Source organism: Pristis pectinata, chromosome 1, assembly GCF_009764475.1.
Source record: "Pristis pectinata isolate sPriPec2 chromosome 1, sPriPec2.1.pri, whole genome shotgun sequence".
Lineage (NCBI taxonomy): Eukaryota > Metazoa > Chordata > Chondrichthyes > Rhinopristiformes > Pristidae > Pristis > Pristis pectinata.
The window spans coordinates 18,084,775-18,104,748 of NC_067405.1; positions in this window are offsets into that span (position 1 = coordinate 18,084,775).

Consider the following 19,974-nt stretch of genomic DNA (forward strand, 5'->3'; position numbering starts at 1 on the left):
ATCTTATGACGAGAAAAAGAGCATTCAAATTAATTTAAATTTAAAAAAAAAATTGCAGATGCTGGAAATCTGAAACAGAAAATGATGGAAACCCTGCTGGTCAGGCAATATTTTGTGAAAAGAGAAATGGAGTTGACATTTCAGGCCTTGATCTGAAACATTAACAATGATTCTCTTTCCACAAATGCTGCTTGACTTGCTGAGTGTCTCCAGCAGTTTCTGTGAATTTTTGTTTTGCATGAAGAATTTGATAACCGCAGTTTAAGTAATTTAACTTTAACAATTACAATGTCCTCTGGAAATTTTATTACTACTTTCTTCTCGATGTGGGCAATGCAACGTTTGTTTTTCAACCCTATTTTTTCCTCTGGTCATTAAGGGCAAACGTGAGATGTTTGCACAGCAAACTTGGTGGGTTAGAAGGTTCTTTATCATTGAACCATTTAAAACAGTCCAGTAGCTTTCATCCTTGCGCATCTTACGGTAAGCTGCAGTCAAATCTCTAAACTTTGCACAAGTGTGTAAATCAGAAAACTTATTTGCATTTAGGTGCCAGAATTCTTTGGTTTTCATCAAACGGTCAGTTTCCCGAGTCATTTTAAAATTGCAGCTGGGCCAGATACCATGCTACAGTTTCTCTGACTGACCTACAGACTGATTACCTGATATTGCCTGAAGACTCGGGGACTTATTAATGTGGAACATTATTCATTTTTGGAATAAGATCAAACTATCAAATTTGTTTGAATCTCTGAATTCTGCTGGGATTATAGCAGCCTGAACAGGTCTGCTTAGTCTGTTTGTCAATGAAAGCATTCTTTGTATTGGAAGATTTCAGGCTTGAGAGATGATACTCTAAGGGGGGGGGTTAATGTCTACACAATCGTGTTTTAATCTGATCTATTCTGCCTGTCAGTGCTTCTCTCAAATTGAAATGTTGCACATATGGAATAGCTCTAATGTATCTGTCCTGGGGAGGAAAAAAATCCAGAGTGCCAACTCCAAAATGATGCATGGGTGACCAAAATAGGTCATCCAATCAGTGTGCAGACCAAGAAATAGGATTCTTTGAAGCAGCACTCACTTATTCCATTGTGGAGCAGAGAAAGCAATGAAGAGTTTGCATATCTGATGAACATTGTTTTTTAAGGATACTATAAGCAATTTCTGACTGAAAACTTGCAATTATGTTGTAGTAAAAGAAGTGACTTCAGAATAATTGCTCAAAATCTTTAAGGAGCTTGATTAATTATTTGAAGGTACCTAGCTTCATTTAATAACCTTTTTATTATTTTCTGTAAAATGTCTCTGTTTCTGTGTCTATTGTATATGGCCAGTTCCCCTTTTATAACATGTACTATTTCTGAGAATTCTAATTTAAAATCTTAACACCCATCCCCTGCAAGGATCATGAGTGCTTTGGTGTTCAAAGCCACTCACAGGGAGAGAGTTTTAATAGTGCAGATTTAGAAGACAATTATTTCAGCTGTTCAGAAATCAATCCCATTTTTCACTTATGACCACAATGCTTGATATTTTGTAAGTTTGTTTTTAAAGCATTAAAGTTCATAATGACCAAAGCTGTGATTGATCTATGTTAAATGTAGGTTTTAGCTGGATTTAGACCAGCAAAACTTTCTTTATTCAGGATTTGGCTTACCATAATATTTTGGTTCAAATTCTGGTAGCCTCAGTTTTTTATTTTGGCTTCAGCTTGAACTAGTAATTACTGTGCAGGGCTCAGAACATAACATCATAAAGAGTGGCTGTAAATCATCAATCAATTGGCATCATTTTGACTTTAGTGGAACTGAATTTTGGAGACCAAGTACAACATTTGGCTGTCACTATGCATATATGTGTAATGCAGGTGATCAAAGATGAATTTCTAACATAAGGTTTAAATTTCAATTGCATTTAAAACTTGCTGTTTGCAGCTCTTTACTTTAAGTCCTGAGATGCGGATGTTTTCAGTTTTTTTTCTTGGACATGACAAGTTTTGTGAAGATTTTTTAACTGTCATTAGGTGCATGGGTTGATCAAACACTAACTCTGCAAATGAAATAAGGAGTCAATAGTGTTCAAACTCTGAAGTGCAGATTATTGCATCTCATTAGCCCAAGGGCTTTTGGATTCACAGGAGTTTAAAATTTTCTTTGGCTCTCCTGAACACATTTTACTTTTATTTTTCAAGATAGCTTAGCAAAATCAAAATATAAATCAAACTTCTTGTTAGTTAATCTGTTCCACTAAAAGCTATAATGTCTAAAATTGCATTGTTTGTCTGAATATAGACCGTTGCATCAATATTACCCGTTGATACAAAGGTGAAAGCATTATCCTTCTCCAGATATGTGTGTCGGCAACTCTGTATCATCCAACAGTCCTAGCTGGCTAATTATGTTCCAGAAGATTTCAATATTGCATAGTTTGTTGAATTATCTTTTCCATCTATGTCCCCCATCCACTTTGGTTAATATTACTTATTGCCATGAGAATTTAAAAAAACATATGAAACTTAATTGTAAAGCAAGTTCTATTTTCCCTAAAGAAATGTGTTCATTATCTGTCAATTTCTTGAAATTCCTCAGGCTTTGTGTCCCATGTTGCTGATGGTTCAATGAGTAGAAGAATGCCCAGAATGAGCGGCAGTGTTTCAGTAAGCGTACCTCCACCCCATGGGAATTCAATTAAATGGGGAAGTTAAGACCATATTGCATTGTGAACCCATGTATTGTATGGGTTTGATGATTTAGATGATCTGTGATATCTCATTTCAGACTAGCTGCCTGATGGATAAGAAGCAGTCGATATCCCTGCGTAAGTCCTAAGACTCAGTGTTGCTTCAGTCCACATGAGTGAGCTTTTGGAGGATGAGCTCCAAACCATTGCTGAAGCATATAAGAGATTGGACCTTAAGCTCAACATCTGCAAGACAACAGTTCTGTACCAAATTTTCCCACTGTACAATGTGCTGATATCTTGGCAAACATGGACCACTTCCCATATTGTGAGAGCCACGTCAGTGTAGGCAGACGTTGATAATGACATTCAGCACAGTTTTTGGCTTGCTAAAGAAAAGGGTGTTTGATGATCAAGGCCTCAATCCTGGTGCAAAACACATGGTCTACTAGGCAGCAGTGATGACTGCTGTCCAATATGCATCTGAGATTTGAACAGCAGCTAACTCAAGATATTAGATTCCACCAACGCCGCCTCCACAAAATCTTCTAAATCCATCAGAAGGATAAGTGAACCAATGTCAGCATTATTTCCTGGGCCAACATCCCCAGCACTGAGGCCCTAATTATACCCACTAAGCTCTCTAGGGCAGGCGAAATTGTTTGCATATGCCAGACTTCCGAAACAACAGTCTGTTCTGAGCTGGGAAGTGATTGCTAGGCAGACAGAGGAAAAGTTTTAAGTGGGGTCTATCAAAGCCACTTTGGATAATTTCAACATTCCCACTGAGTACTGAGAATCCCTTGCTCTTTCCCACTCAAAGTAGAGAAGGAACATGTGGGATAGAACTATGAACCTCATGTCCACATGGTAGGCACGCACACACAAGTCCTACATGAATGGTGGGCAGAGCACACCACTTCCCAAACTATCCACCTGCCCATCCTGTCGGGCATCTCATGCCTGCTCTGTGAAACTGGGTGGTTCCCACAATGGCCTCATAGTCACTTCCCACAGAATCAGAGTGGAAGTCATCCTTAATCCTGAAGGACAGCCTATGAAGAAACAGTAAGGCTCACCAGATTGATTCCATGGATGAAGAATTTTCCAGTAACATGAGATTAAGCACATAACCTATATTCACTTGGGTTTAAAATTATAAGGGGATTTAATTGAGCATGCAAGATTCTGTCAGGGCTTGACGAGGTAGATGCACTAATGATGTTTTCCTTGGTGAGGTGCCTAGAACTAAGTTTCACGGTCCCATAATAAGGAGTATGCCATTCAAGACTGAGGTGAGAAGAATTTTGTCATCTGCAGGACAGTGTGTCTTTGAAATTGTCTATCCAAGAAAGCAGTGGATGCCCAGTGACACATGAGATTTTTGGATATTAAGGGAATCAAAGAATATGGACTAGGCACTGAGGTAAAAGATCAGACATCACCTTTTGAAATGGTGGAACAGACATGAGAGGCCAAATGTTTACTCTTTTCTTAAATCAACAACATTTGGGAGTACTTTATATTTGAAGGTCAGTAGTGGTTCAAGAAAGTGGCTCACCACCAGACTCCCAAAGGTAATAAATGCTGGCAGCAAAGCCCATATCCCAAACAGAAAAGCTAAAAATAAGGTAGAGAGAGTCCCTGCTCTTAAAATCATTAAATTGTTTTCAAAAGGTATCCTAAAAGGGAACTGGGAGAAACCAGGCAGAATGGTAAGTTTTTACCACAGGATTTAGTTGAGGTTAACAGCATAAATGCATTTAAGACAAAGCCGGATAAAGGAAAAAGAATGGGCAATTAACCTAGTTGGATGAAAATCAAAAATCTGGAAATGCTTCTGATCCTGTTATGTTCTGGTTGGATGGTGGGGTGGGAGAAGGCACAAACATTGGCAAGACCCGTTAGGTTGAAAAGCTGTTTCGGATCTGTAAGTTCTATGAACTAAGGATGCCATATCGTGTACAGTTACGATGGAGTACTATTGCTGTAATTAGCTTTCCAAGTTTGCAGTCTTTCCATGTACTGGAAGATAAGTTACTGAGATAGTTATGGAGTCGTAGAGTACTACAGCACAGAAACAGGCCCCTTGGCCCATCTAGTCCATGCCAACCTGATCTGCCTAGTCCCATCTCCCATATCCCTCCAAACACCTCCATCCATGTACCTATCCAAACTTCTCTCAAATGTTACATTTGAACCACTTCCGCTGGCAGCTCATTCCACACAAGTGAAGAAGTTTCCCCTCAGATTCCCCTTAGATATTTCACCTTTCACCCTAAATCTAGGTTCTCTAGTTCTTGTCTCACCCAACCTTGGGGGGTGGGTGAGAGGGGGGTGGGGGTGAGCCTGCATGCTTTCACCCTATCTATGCCCCTCATTATTTTGTATACCTCTAAAATCTCCCCTTATTATCCTGTGCTCCAGGGAATAAAGTCCTAACCTATTCAACCTTTCTCTATAACTCAGGTCCTCAAGTCTCGGCAACATCCTTGTAAATTTTACCTGCACTCTTTCAAGCTTATTGAACCACATACAATATTCTAAATTCGGCTTCACGAACATCTTGTACAGCTTCAACATAACGTCCCAATTCCTGTATTCGATGCCCTGATTTATGAAGTGCCCAAGTGCTAAAAGCTCTCTTTATGACCCTATCCACCTGTGATGCCACTTTCAAGAAACTATGGACCTATATTCCTAGGTCCCTCTGGTCTACTGCACAACTCAGAGCCTGACTATTCACTGTGCAAGTCCCACCTTGGTTTGTCCTCCCAAAGTGCAACACCTCACACTTGTCTACATTAACTTCCATCTGCTATTTTTTCAGCCCATTTACTTAGCTGGTCAAGATCACGCTGCAAGCTTTAATAGTCTTCATCGCTGTCCACTACACCCCCAATCGTGGTGTCATCCACAAATCTGATCCAGTTTACCACATTATCATCATTACCACTAAATCATTAATATAGATGATAAACAACAATGGACCCAACACCGATCCCTGCGACACACCACTAGTCGCAGGCCTCTGGTTAGAGAGATAACCATCAACTACCACTTTCTGGCTTCTCCTGCTAAGCCAATGTTGAATCCAGTTAGCTACTTCATCCTGAATGCCAAGTGACTTAACCTCCTGGGTCAGCCTCCCATGCAGAACTTTGTCAAAGGCCTTGCTAAGATCCATGTGGACAACCTTCTTGGTAACCTCAAAAAAACTCGATGAGATTGGTTAGACATGACCTTCCACACACAAAGCTATGTTGACTATCCCTAATCAGGCTCTGTCTATCCAAATACTTGTCTATCCTGCCCCTTAGAATATCTTCCAATAATTTATGCATTACTGATGTCAGACTCACTAGCCCATAATTTCCTGGCTTATTCTTAGAGCCTTTCTTGAACAACATTAGCTATCCTCCAGTCCTCCAGCACCTCAACCGTGGCTAAGGACGTTTGAAATATCTCTGCCAGAGCCACTGCAATTTCTACATTAGCCCTCCCACTAGGTCTGAGGGGACACCTTGTCAGGCCCTGGGGATTTATCCACCCTAATTCACCTCTAGACAGCCAATGTCTCTTCTTCTGTAATCTGACCTTGCTACTCTTTTGCCTCAGTTCTATCGTCTCTGTGTCTGTCTCCAGAGTAAATACAGATGCAAAAAATGCATTTAAGATCTCCCCCATCTCTCTCGGCTCCATGCATAGATGACCACGCTGATCTTCAAGAGGACCAATTTTGTCCCTTGCTATCCTTTTGCTCTTAATATAGCTATAGAAACCCTTGGGCTTCTCTTTCACCCTGTCTGCCAGAGCAACCTCCTGTCCTCTTTTAGCCCTCCTGATTTCTCTCTTGTGTTCGCTTATGTTTCTTGTACTCCTCAAGCGCCTCATTTAATCCTCATTGCCTATACCTGATGTGTGCCACATTTTTCTTTACCAGGGCCTCAATATCCCTCCATAACCAAGATTCCCTAAACCTACCAGCCTTGCCTTTTATTCTAACAGGAACGTACAGATTCTGTACTCTCAATATTTCATTTTTGAAAGCCTCCCCGTTACCAAGCATCTCTTTGCCAGAAAACAGCCTAGCCCAATCCACACTTGCCAAGTCCCTTCTGATGTCATCAAAATTGGCCTTACTCCAATTTAGAATCTCAAGCCGAGGACCAGTCCTATCCTTCTCCACAGTTATCTTGAAACTAATGGAATTATGCTCACTAGATCCAAAGTGTTCCCCTACACACATTTCTGTCACCTACCCTGCCTTGTTTCCCTCAGAGGAGATTCAGTACTGCGTTCTCTCTAGTTGGGATGTCCACATTATTGATTAAGGAAACTTCCCTGAACACATTTGACAAACTCTATCCCATTCAATCCCTTTAGAGTATGGGAGCCCCAGTCAATATGTGGAAAGTTAAAATCACCCACTATCACAACTTTATTTTTATTGCAACTATTTGCAGGCATGGTAGTGTAGTGGTTAGCAGAACGCTTTATGGTGCCAGCGACCCAGGTTCAATTCCGGCCACTATCTGTAAGGAGTTTGTACATTCTCCCTGTGTCTGTGTGGGTTTCCTCCCACATTCCAAAGACATACAGGTTAGGAAGTTGTGGGCATGCTATGTTGGCACCAGAAACGTGGCAACACTTGTGGGCTGCACCCAGAACACTCTATGCAAAAGATGCACTTCACTGTGTGTTTCGATGTACATGTGACTAATAAAGGTATCTTAAATTTGTTGCCCTAAATCCTGCTGACTATTGAGAGGCCTATAATATAGTCGCATTAATGTGATTTCTTATTCCTCAGTTCCACCCATATTGCCTCAGTAGCCGAGCCCTCCAGTGCGTCCTCTCTGAGCACTGCCGTAACATTTTTCCTGATGACGCCACCCCTCCCCCTTTAATACCACCCTCTCTATCATGTCTAAAACAGCAGAACCCCGGAACTTTGAGCTGCCAGTCCTGCCCCTCCTGCAACCAAGTCTCACTAATGGCTGCAACATTATAATTCTACGTACAGATTCATGCTGTAAGTTCATCTGCCTTACCTACAATACTCCTTGCATTGAAATAGACGCATCTCAGAACATTTGTCTCACCATGCTCATCAACCAGTCGATTTCTGTCTCTGCTTGTAGGCTTAACATCTACTTACCCCACAGCCTCTCCACTTGCTACCCTGCTGCTCTGGTTCCCACCCCCCTCCAACTCTAAACCTCCCCGAGCAGCACTAGCAAACCTTCCTGCAAGAATATTGGTCTCCCTGTAGTTCAGATGCAAACCGTCCCGTTTGTACAGGTCCCACCTGCCCTGGAAGAGAGCCCAATGATCCAAAAATCTGAAGCCCTCCTCCTGCACCATCTCCTTACCATGTGTTAAACTGCACTATCTTCCAATTTCTTGCCTCACTAGCACGTGACATGGGTAACAATACTGAGGTCACCACCTTGGAGGTCCTGTCTTTTAACTTGGCACCTAGCTCCCTTCACACACTTTGCAGGACCTTGTCACCCTTCCTGCCCATGTCATTGGTACTGATGTGGACCACAACTTATGGCTGCTGACCCTCCCCCTTAAGAATGCTGTGGACTCGATCCAAGATGTCTCTGACCCTGGGACCCGGGAGACAACATTCCATCTGGGAGTATCATTCTCATCCACAGAATCTCCTATCTGTTCCCCTAACCAATGAATTCCCTGTCACTACTGCACGCCTCTTCCACCATCCGCCCCCCACCCCCCCACCCCCCATTCTCTTCTGAGCAACAGAGCCAGACTCAGTGTCAGAGACCTGGCCACTGTGGCTTTCCTCTGGTTGGTTGTTCCCTGCTGCCCCCCAAAACAGTATCCAAAATGATATACTTGTTATTGAGGGAACAGCCACAGGGGTACCCTGCACTGACTGCCCATCCCCTTTCCCTCTCCTGGCAGTCACCCAGCTCCGTGCATCCTGCAACCTGGGTGTGACTGCCTCCCTATAACTCCTGTCAATGCTCTCTCCCCATGAAACTTCTGTTATTTAAATCTTGAAAATTGTCCAAAGATTGACCTGCAGGTACCCTGGCAGCAAATATTTACCTGAATTTGAATCAAAAAATGAAGGGCAAAGTAATGACCTTCAGCAGCCTTGGTTTAACCACAGCCAGCTTTCCATCCTGTGATCACTTGCTTCCTTCATTCAGCTGTTGTTCATTGTCTAGAAATGTTGTGATCGGATGTCTACAACATTCCAATCCTACCCTTACTTTTTCTATTTTAAATAACCATGATAAGTAACAAACATTGACATCACAGTCCACTGAGCAAAATAGTTTTCGTGTCACGTTTGTCCAGTTTCCAATAAGGTGAATCATAAGGGGACTAGGAAAATGACGAATCATTGCTACATTGTTATTTACAAATTAATTTGTAGATCTTTTAAAAAGGATTTTTTCTGCATTAAATTCTTCCTTTGAATCCCAAGTGTTTTTATAGCCAGTATTTTTTTCATTAAGATATTTGTGTCTCCCATTATTTTTATTTTCTGTTTTGTGTCATAATTGCAGCTGTTGGACTGTGGTGGTATACATTCTGTATTCAATCCAGAGTTAGTTACATTGGTTTGTCATGTTTTGAGTGATCTGTACTTTCTTTAATTAGGGCTTGGGTATTCCTGCTCGATTTGTGAAGGTGTGCTTTCTCATATATTCACATTATATGTTCAATTCGGGCTGAGACTTGCCCTGTGGAAAGAGCAAGGAAAATCTACGCAACTGGAACACTTAAACATTATCACTGTTGTTTTAATGAAAAATGGCCCTTTGAGATACTGTATTTCTGAACCACAGATTGCTAATGCTTAGTATAAGGTAAGATATTTATTTATTAGTCACATGTATATCGAAACACAGTGAAATGCATCTTTTTGCATTGCTGAGAATGTGCTGGGGCAGCCCGCAAGTGTCGCCACTCTTCCGTCGCCAACATAGCATGCCCACAGCTCCCAACCTGTATGTCTTTGGAATGTGGGAGGAAACCGGAGCACCCGGAGGACACCCATGCAGACATGGGAGAACGTACAAACTCCTTACAGACAGTGGCAGGAATTGAACCCAGGTCGCTGGCATTATAATAGCGCTACGCTAATCGGCATCAAGGTTGGCACAATATCGTGGGCCGAATGACCAGTCCAGTGCTGTACTGTTCTATGTTCTATGATGTCAAAAACAAGCAGTTATTTATTTGACTTGAATCAACATAGTTTTGGACACTAGGATTGCCCTGAGGTCTTGTCAGATTCATCCCCAGTGCAAAATGCATACAGATGTTTAAAGATATGAATTTGCTAACTAAAATACTGGAGATTAAGAGACTGGGGACTTGAAAGGGAGAAGTCGGGGTGTGGCTCAAGGCGGACCTGAAAGGGAGCAGGCAAGGTGGAGCTCAGGTGGACCTGAAAGGGAGCAGGCAAGGTGGAGCTCAGGTGGACCTGAAAGGGAGCAGGCAAGGTGGAGCTCAGGTGGACCTGAAAGGGAGCAGGCAAGGTGGAGCTCAGGCAGACCTGAAAGGGAACAGGCAGAGTGGAGCTCAGGTGGACCTGAGAGGGTGTCGGCCTAATGGACCATGTAGGGTGAACCGGGGCTGGATGATGGACAAGGAATGTGCGGCAGTAAGTGGGCGCAGGGATGAAGCAGGGAGAGCGGCGTGACAGGAAGTGGACCGCGGAGGGTGAAGAGGTGCGGAGTGACGAGCCAACGCACCAGGTAGTGGGAAGCGTGAGCAGCCTGAGAAGACACGGGGAACCAGGAGTGAACTGTGAGGGCGCAGAGGTGGCGGGTGGATAGGGCAAAGCGCAGAGGCAGCAGGATGATCTGGAGTCAGAATGGCAAACTGGGTGCAGATCCGGCGGGGTGCGGCTCATGTGGACCTGGAAGGGTGAAGACATGGTGGAGCTCAGGCGGACCTGGGAGGGCAGTGGCCTGGCGCAGCATGTAGGGTGAACCAGGAGCAGGGATGGACAGAGCAAAAGGGGCAAGGACTGAGCAACAGCAGTCAGCTGTAGAGTGAGGCGGATTGATTTGAGGTGGACTGGGCAATGTGGGAGGGGTTGAGGTCATGGCAGGGTGAGACACAAATCGATGTGGGTAAATGGAATTAGTGCAGAGAGGTGCTAGGGTAGCATGGACATGTTGGGCCGAAGAGCCTGTGTCTGTGCTGTATGATGCTAAGCTAAAAGGAAAACCAATTAACTAATGCGGCCATGGGAAGTGTGATTTAACACCTACAGAAATTTGTTTGAGCAGAGCTGGCAGCCAACATTAAGGATCTTCAACAGACCATTTTTAACTCCTGGATCTGATAGCCCAAGTATTGAATGAATATTAGAAAGTTTGAGCACAAAAGGTGGCCATTCAGACCCTTGTGTTACTGCTAGGCAAATAGGAAGAGCTATTTAAACTACCACCACATCCCTGCTCCTAGTCTGTAGGTTTGTACATTTTAGGATTTGAAATGCTTATCAATGTTCCTTTCTAAATGCCTGAAGGGTTTCTGCCCATGTCACCCTTTCAAGGTGTGACTTCCCAACCCTTTTCACTCTTTGGGTGAAAATATTTTTCTTTACTGTCCTCAGTTCAGCTACCACGAAGGACAGGTTCAACAGATCCTCTGGGAACAACATCACTCACACTTCCCCTCTGTGTCACACACCATTCTGATTTGAAAATATGTTTTCCTTTCGTCACTGGCACTGGGATTAAATCCTGGAACATCCTACCTAACAAGATTAAGGGAGTACATCACTAAAAGAACTGCATTGATGTTAAAGTGTACATTTCAAAGAAAAAGGGATTCAAGTCAAATATTGTTTTGGGTTGGCTCACAGAGAAAATCCCTTAAATGTTAATATAATAACAAAAATGACTTGGGGCTTTATTCTGTCATGGTAAATTTGTATATCAGCAAGACCAATGTTTATTGCCTATGGCTCTGTAAGTGGTGAGCTGGATCTTAAGCTCTGCGGTGAAGGTACTTCCAGAACACATCACAGTTTTTGTCATATCTTTCTGAAATTATTACACTTCGGAAGGCAGATTACTGTCAAAGGAGTTTCTCTGAATCTGGAGATTTTAATTCAAAAATAAACCATAAAAATGTATACAAGAAATACAAAACAGTATATGGCTTTCTTTACATTCATACATCCCACTTCAGGCTGAAGTCAAGCTGGCCCTGGAGGAATTGAGTGCTGTGACTAACAGGCATGAAATGGTGCACGCTGATGCCTTCCCCATCGTCGCAGGAGACTTCAACCAGGCTAGCTTGAAGAAGCTTCTGCCGAACTACTCTTGGCATGTCACCTGGACCCAAAGCACTCAACCACTGTTACACCACCATTAAGTGCGCCTACCAAACCATCCCGCACTTGCACTTTGGGAGATCTGATCATCTGGCCGTGCTTCTACTTCCTGCGTACAGACAGAGACTGAAGAGTGTGGCACTGGTGGAAAGGACCATGAAGGTATGGTTAAGGGAGACGGAAGAGTGTACACAGGATTGCTCTGAATCGGTGGACTGGACCATATTCGGGGATTCGTCAGTGGATCTGAACGACTATGCCACAATCGTCACTGAATTCATCAAGACCCGCATGGACAAGTGTGTGCCGACAAAGACATATCAGGTCTTCCCAAAGCAGAAGCCCTGGATGAACCACGAGATTTGTGGTCTGCTGAGGGCTAGATCAGTGGCATTCAGGACTGACTACAAGTCAAGGTACAACCTTTGGAAGACTATCACAAGAGCGAAAAAGCAATTTCAGATGAAGCTGGAGACACAAGTAGATGCTTGACAACTGTGGCAGGGCTTTCATGCCATCACCTCTTTCAAGGTGAGAACGAATAGCATAAACGGCAATGACACATCACTGCCTGATGAGCTTAATGCCTTTTATGCACGTTTGGAGAGGGAGAATAATGAGACACCTCCTCATTCCTTACATCACCCGATGACCCTGTGATCTCAGTCTCAGAGGTTAATGTAAGAACATCTTTCAGGAGGTGAACCCTCACAAGACGTCAGGCCCTGACGATGTACCTGGTCAAGTGTTTAAAAACCTGCACTGACGAACTGGCTGATGTACTTAGGAACCTCACACTTCTACGGTCTGAGGTTCCCACCTGCTTCAAGATGGCATCAATTGTACCAGTGCCCAAGAAGAGCAGGGTGACCTGCCTCAATGTCTACTGTCTGGTAGTGCTTACGTCCATCATAATAAAGTGGTTGGTCATGGCTCGAATCAACTCCTGCTTCAGTAAGGACCTAGATCCACTTCAATTCACTTATCGCCACAATAGGTCTATAGCATGCACTATCTCGCTGGCTTGCCACTCTGCTCTGGACAAGTGGAATACGTGTGTCAGGCTGATGTTCATTGACTACAGCTCGGTGTTCAAAACCATCATCCCCTCAAAACTTGTCGTTAAGGTCCAAGCCATGGGCCTCTGTACTTCCTTCTGCAATTGGATCCTTGACTTCCTCACTGGGAGACCACAATCAGTGCGGATTGGAAACCTCACCTCCTCCTCACTGACCATCAACACAGGTGCACCTCAGGGCTGTGTGATTAGCCCCCTGCTCTACTTTTTCTATACTTATGCTAAGCATAGCTCCAACACCGCCTACAAATTTGCTGGTGACACTACTGTTGTTGGTAGAATCATGGATGGCGATGAGGAGGCGTGAGATAGGTCAGCTGGTTGAGTGGTGTCGTAACAACAATCTTGTGCTCAACATCAGCATAACCAAGGAACTGATTGTGGACTTTAGGAAGGGGGAGTCAGGCAAGCAAGCACCAGTCCTCACTGAAGGATCTGGAGTGGACATGGTGAACAGCTTCAAGTTTCTGCGTGCCAACATCTCAGAGGACCTATCCTGGGCCCAGCACATAGATGCAGTCGTGAAGAAGGCGCTCCAGCATCTCTATTTTCTTTAAAGTTTAAGGAGGTTTGGCATGTCATCAAAGAATCTGACAAATTTCTACAGATGTACAGTGGAAAGCACTCTGACTGGTTGCATCATGCACTGGTATGGAAACTTCAATGCACAGGATACAGAGGGTGGTGGACTCAGCCAGTTCCATGGGCACAGCTGTCCCCACCATCGAGGGCATCTACGAGACGTGATGTCTCAGGAAAGCTACCCTCACCATCTGAGCTATGCCCTCTTCACATTGCTGCCATCAGGCAGGAGGTACAGGAGCCTGAAGACCCACATCTCAAGGTTCAACAACAACTTCTTCCCCACTGCCATCAGGTTCTTGAACCAACCTGAAAAACTCCACCACTACCTCGAAGTATATTTCTTTTTTCTCTCTCAACTTGCACTAATGTCATTATGTTTACTTTTATTTTGTTGTGTAAGTTATGTATAATTTAAGTTTGTTCATTTATGTTTGCCATGTTTGTAATGTACTGTGCTGCTACTGCAAAAAAACTATTTTATATCCTGGGTATGTGTGCCCATGACAATAAACTTAAACTTAGCATTTTCCAGTCTATATATTCATAGTGTTATTGGGTCTATCCCTTTTTAGTGGTAGCACTTGGACACTTAGTTTTTGAGAGGCTTTTTACACAGGGTTTAGCCCCTCATAGTGACAGCAGGACCTTAGATTACAGTCCTTCCCCACAAAGCCATTGCATTGGCTGTACCAAGCCCCATTGCATCACTTTGCATGTACTTCTGCAGCCTGGAATATGCCAGACAGCAGCATTGTCTTATGAACATCTTTTTGTACTGGAGGATCATCAGGTTTTGGGCAGACCAAAGTGCACCTTTCACTGAGCTGAAGATTTTCCAGTAGCACTTGATGCTTGTCTCTCAGAACAGCCCATAGATCAGAGAGTCCTCTGTTCTGCTGCTGCTTGGGGCAAACCTTGACAAGGACCCTTCCAATCCTTTTCCAGACCTTCTTTGCTAATCCACAGCCCACAAAGAACTGGACAATCATCTCATCCTCATTGAAGCTAGCTTGAGGGCACTTGCATTGCAGGTGAGGTGCCAACTGTGTAGGAAGAATCTGATGGGGAAGGTCTCTCTCTCACTACCAGCCAAACGAGGTATTGGTGCATGTTGGTGAATTCTGGCAATGAGGCATTCTGCCACATAGTTTTGACAGTCTGCTTGGGAAGCCATCTCACAGGATCCATCATGCCCTTCTCTGGCAAGGCCTGCAGGAAGTTCTGTCCCTATCACTGTACCACTGCCTGATGGACATGTTCAAAGGTATTTCCCTCAAAGAACTTTTCCATGAAGGACAGATAGTGTGGCAATATCAGGCCCATCCTTCACAGTATCGGGACTAGGTCGAACCTTGGCATGTGATGGTACTAGGTGTTTGTGTACTTTGTTTCTACACACAGCTCGATGCATAGGTGGCCATCAGGAAATAGGGTAATGTTGAGTATGTTTGTCCCCTTGTTCTCTGAGGACTTGTGCATCGTGACCTGTCGAAAGCATTCCATCTTAGATCCTCAGATGAAACAGAAGAAGGCTCAGGTGACTGCCATGGCAGAGGAGTGGGATCGGGGCCACAACTGCGCAGAATTCCAATGGACCTTAATGAACCTGATGGGGTTTTGCAAAGGTATTGACATTCCACGGTCACTAATAGTGGTGCAAAATTTTATTCCAAATTTTCTTAACTACTTAGTTGGGGAATTTAAATTCAGTTCTCATGTAGACTATAAACTTGCTATTAGACAAAGCCTTGGTGACAGCAGCTGAGAGGAGTCCTGATAGAAGTTTATAAAATTATGAGAGGCATAGTTAGGGTAGGCAGTCAGAATCTTTTCTCCGGGGTAGAAATGTCAAGTACTAGAGGATATGCATTTAAGATGAGAGGCAGGAAAGTTTAAAGGAGATGTGTGGGCACGTTTTTTTACACAGTGAGTGGTGGGTGCCTGGAACGGGCTGCCAGGAGGCGTAGTGGAAGCAGATCTTATGGTGGTGTTTAAGAGGCTGTTGGATAGATACATGGATATGCAGAGGATGAAGGGATATGGATCATGTACTGTCAGAAGAGATTTAGTTTAATTCAGTATTGTGTTTAGCACAGACATTGTGGGCCGAAGGGCCTGTTCCTGTGCTGTACTGTTCTACGTTCTGCCAATGCCGATATAACCATGAAGGGCAAACACACCATTGGCTTAAAATAAATGTGAAGGAAGAACACATTGTTTACTTGTCTAAACAAAGTTGTGACCTCATACTTTGGATGACCTCCACTGTTGAGGCTAAGATGCTACCTCTGGATAAAAATGACCTGTTCTGCATGAGGTCTATCTTGTACAACAATGCAAGTATTGACAAAAGGCTATCCTACCATAATTGTGATCAGACCGTAGTTTGTAGGTTTCAGGGGATCAAATTCTGAAAATCTATCTGTTCTCAAGTTGCTGCACATTGGATCATCTATTCTGGCTACTTTTAAAAGTGAAGAATCATCAAGAATAATTATCATTATATTGGAGAAAATCTGACAGCAAGCTCTCAAGGGCAATTAACAATGGGTAATAAATGCCTGCCTAGTCAGCTGCATTTAAATCCCATAAATGATTTTTTAAAGAGAGCGGAAGTATGAAAAGATTCAAATTAAGCTCAAAGAACAACTATTAAAGATGAATTGAACTGCCTAAATAGCAATGTAGTCTGCATCCAAAATAAAACTGAGGAACAGGAGACAATGATCAATGCTGATGAGCCAGATGTAACAGGAAATATCATCAAAGGTACATTAAGAACCTATTGCACAAAATAACAATTACTAAAGCACTAAGATGGAGGAAATAATATGATAAATAATGACAGAATGTCAGCAGCAAAATCTGATATCTTTGATCAAAGCAGAAATCTATATAGATTGAATTCAAAGAAAAAGGATTGAATGTGTTAATAGTATGGACCACCACTTGTGGAAAGGAAAACAAATATCAAAGAACATGTGAAATGAATAAGGGACATTAGATAATCATTTGATAGCTACCCCCAAATAAAATGGCCAGAAGTTAGTGAATGGAGTATTGAAAACATGTGCAAGGCTCCTTTCTTAATGCAATGTGTAAAAGGCCCAATGAAAAAGAGTACAACTGTATCTGACAATGAGTACTAAGCCAGAACTGAGAAACCTGCCCCCAGAACACTACGCAAAAGAAGTATTTCACTGTGTGTTTCGATGTACATGTGACTAATAAAGATCTTATCTTATCTTAACAAATAAGGTGTGGGTGGGAGGTGGGAATTTCTAGATAATTGTGGTTACCATTTAAGGCTTAAGATGATAATTCTATAAAGAAAACAATGTTCAAGTAATGATCCTTAAACACTGATATTTAAATGATGAGAAAGAAACTAGGGGAAATGCACTGAATAACTTGTGAATAAAAAAATATGAATAGAAGTGGGAAGCATTTAAAATAGTGATAAATAAAGTCCACGAGAAATATATCATAAAGCAGAAACAACCTCTGTACCAATAACACAGTGTGGATTTTAAATGTTACCCTCACTATTTTAAGCTAGAGAAAGGTGTACACACTGAGTAAATAGAGAACAGAGAGGATGCTAAGAGAGAATCAGAATCAGGTTTATTATGTCGTGAAATTTGTTGTTTTATGGCATCAGTACATTGCAAGGACAGAAAATTACTATAAATTACAAAATATGAAATAGGAATAATGAAGTAGTATTCATGGGTTCATGGACCATTCAGAAATCTGATGGTGGAGAGGAAGAAGCTGTTCCTAAATCATTGAGTGTGGGTCTTCAGGCTCTTGAACGCCACAGATCCAGCCCTCAGCAGATCGCGAATCTCCTGGTTCATCCAGGGCTTCTGGTTTGTGAAAACTCGGTATGTTCTTGAAAGTACACACTCATCCATGCAGATCTTGATGAAGTCGGTGATGGCCGTGGCATATTCATTCAGATCTGAAGACAAATCCCTGAATATGGTCCAGTCCACCGATTCAAAGCAGTTCTGTAAACTTCCTCTGCCTCCCTTGACCATATCTTTGTGGTCCTTACTACTGGTACGACAGTCCTCAGTCTCTGCCAACCTGCCGGGAGTAGGAGTACATCCAGGTGATTTGCCAAAGTGTGGCCGCAGGATGGTACCGTAAGCGTTCTTGATGGTGGTGTCACAGATTATGAAAAATTTCAGAAATGTGCAAAATAAAGAGAAACTAGGAAAATAAGTTGTCAACAGACAGAAAAAGAACTATTCCGCAGACACAAAAATTACACAACTACCCAGTATGGATAGAGTCACTAGAAGATGTACATAATAAACTCAAAAGTAATGAGAAGGAAATTGCAGAACTCATTACTTTGTCTCTGTGCTTGCACAGAACTTGGACAGGTAATTGTCAGATCTTTTTTGATCTCTCAATATTTAAATTAGAGAATTGATTAACTAATACATTTTAGGATATAACCTCTGATCTAAGTGGATTGCTTTCATGTATATAAGAGATTAGGGAAGAGAAAGCAGAGGCACAATTATAGTGAGTTATACTAGTGAACTAACAGAGAACTAATGTACTTTCTATATTTATGTGGGTGGTAAGAAATATAATGGAATTTTTACTCATGTAAACACAGTAAACTTTAATGTAATAGTGTAGTCCACATTGATTTAGGAAAGGGAGTCAATGCTTGATCAACATTGGATTCTTTGAAGGAGTATAGACGGCTGTAATGTGCTTGGATTTTCAACTGATATCTGACAAGTTTGAGCATAAACAATTGCAGTTGGAATAAATGCAGCTGGAGTGCAAGGTGCAAAAAAATAGCAAGCTAGTTACAAAATGGGGGTGTCTAAGGGTTAATGATGGTTCTCAGAAAGGTGTGAAGTGGCACTTTAAGATTTGTGATTGGGACGTGGTTTTTCAGCAGTCACATATCAATTTGGACTTTGGAAACAAAAATATAATTTTAGAATTTACAGGCAGCACCAAATTGAGGAACGTCATTAACATAAAGGCAAATTGCAATGCTAGATCAAAATAAATAACAGGATACACAATGCCCTGAATGAGAAAAAAACATTCTCTTCATCTCTGTCCTAAATGACTGATCCTGAGGCTGTACCTGCTAGTTTTAAACATTCCAGCTGAAAGTAATGGCCTTTTGGCAAACACAATAAACCTTCTCAGATTCTTGTTAATTTCACAAAGATCACCACTCATTCTTCTAAACCCCACTCTATTGTGTCAAAAATGTTGCCCTACAGACTCTGTGATTGCCAACGAGACTTGTATCCTAAACTCTTCCATTAAGGTCAATGTACTATTTGCTTTCCAAATTGCTTGTTATCTTTTGCTGTTTCTTGTACAAGGAATTCAACTGCCAAAGTTTACTTGTTTCTTACAGGTTGCACAGCATTGTTCTTTTATGTGCTATGTGATTCAATTTGAGTGAAATATAAAATATACAGGAAAATTGGTTAATTCCTAATTAACTCCACACTTTTCCTTGTCGGCCTCACATGTATCAGATGAGCTAACCTATGAAGACCCTGTGCATGGAGAGTGGTGCATGATACACAGCTAGATCCCATATCTAGGATTTTACTTCATCTGTCTGTCATCAATGTAACTTAAAGAGAGATCTGGAATAACAGCGAAATAATTGCTATTGTCACTGTTTAAAATGCCTGTCACCATTTTCTTATTTGCAATTCCAGCATTTCCCTGACACCTGACGTCAGGGTGATTAATGTCCTTTACCACATCTTACCCCCAAATGCTAGATTCTACTCCTCTGATTCATTTCAAGGATCCAGGGGACACTGGGAGATCTATACAGTTACCTATCTTGGATATAATCCATTAGATCTGAGAGACTGTAGCCTTTAGATTTATGGGTTTCCCTAATGGCCTCTTCCTAATAAACGTTATGTAATTTTATAACCTCACACACATATAAATAGCAAGGGAAAGTGTTTATGATGAAGCCTCTCATCTGTTGTAATTTCATTATATTCATTATTAAGTAGTCTCATGAATAAATTCTTCACAAATACTTATCGGGAAAAAAACCCTTTTTGTTTGAACCAGCTGAAAGATTCACTTAAGTGTGCACTTTTTTGCCTCAAAATTAATATGAAATTATTTTTCTCACCACTCTTTTGAATTAATTACTTTGAAGTTCTATATTTTCACTGGTTTTAATGACTGCTTAATCTGTCTATTCATTCAGAGGAGCATGACCTCAAACACAACAACTTTTATCCTCACGGGAATGTTCCTA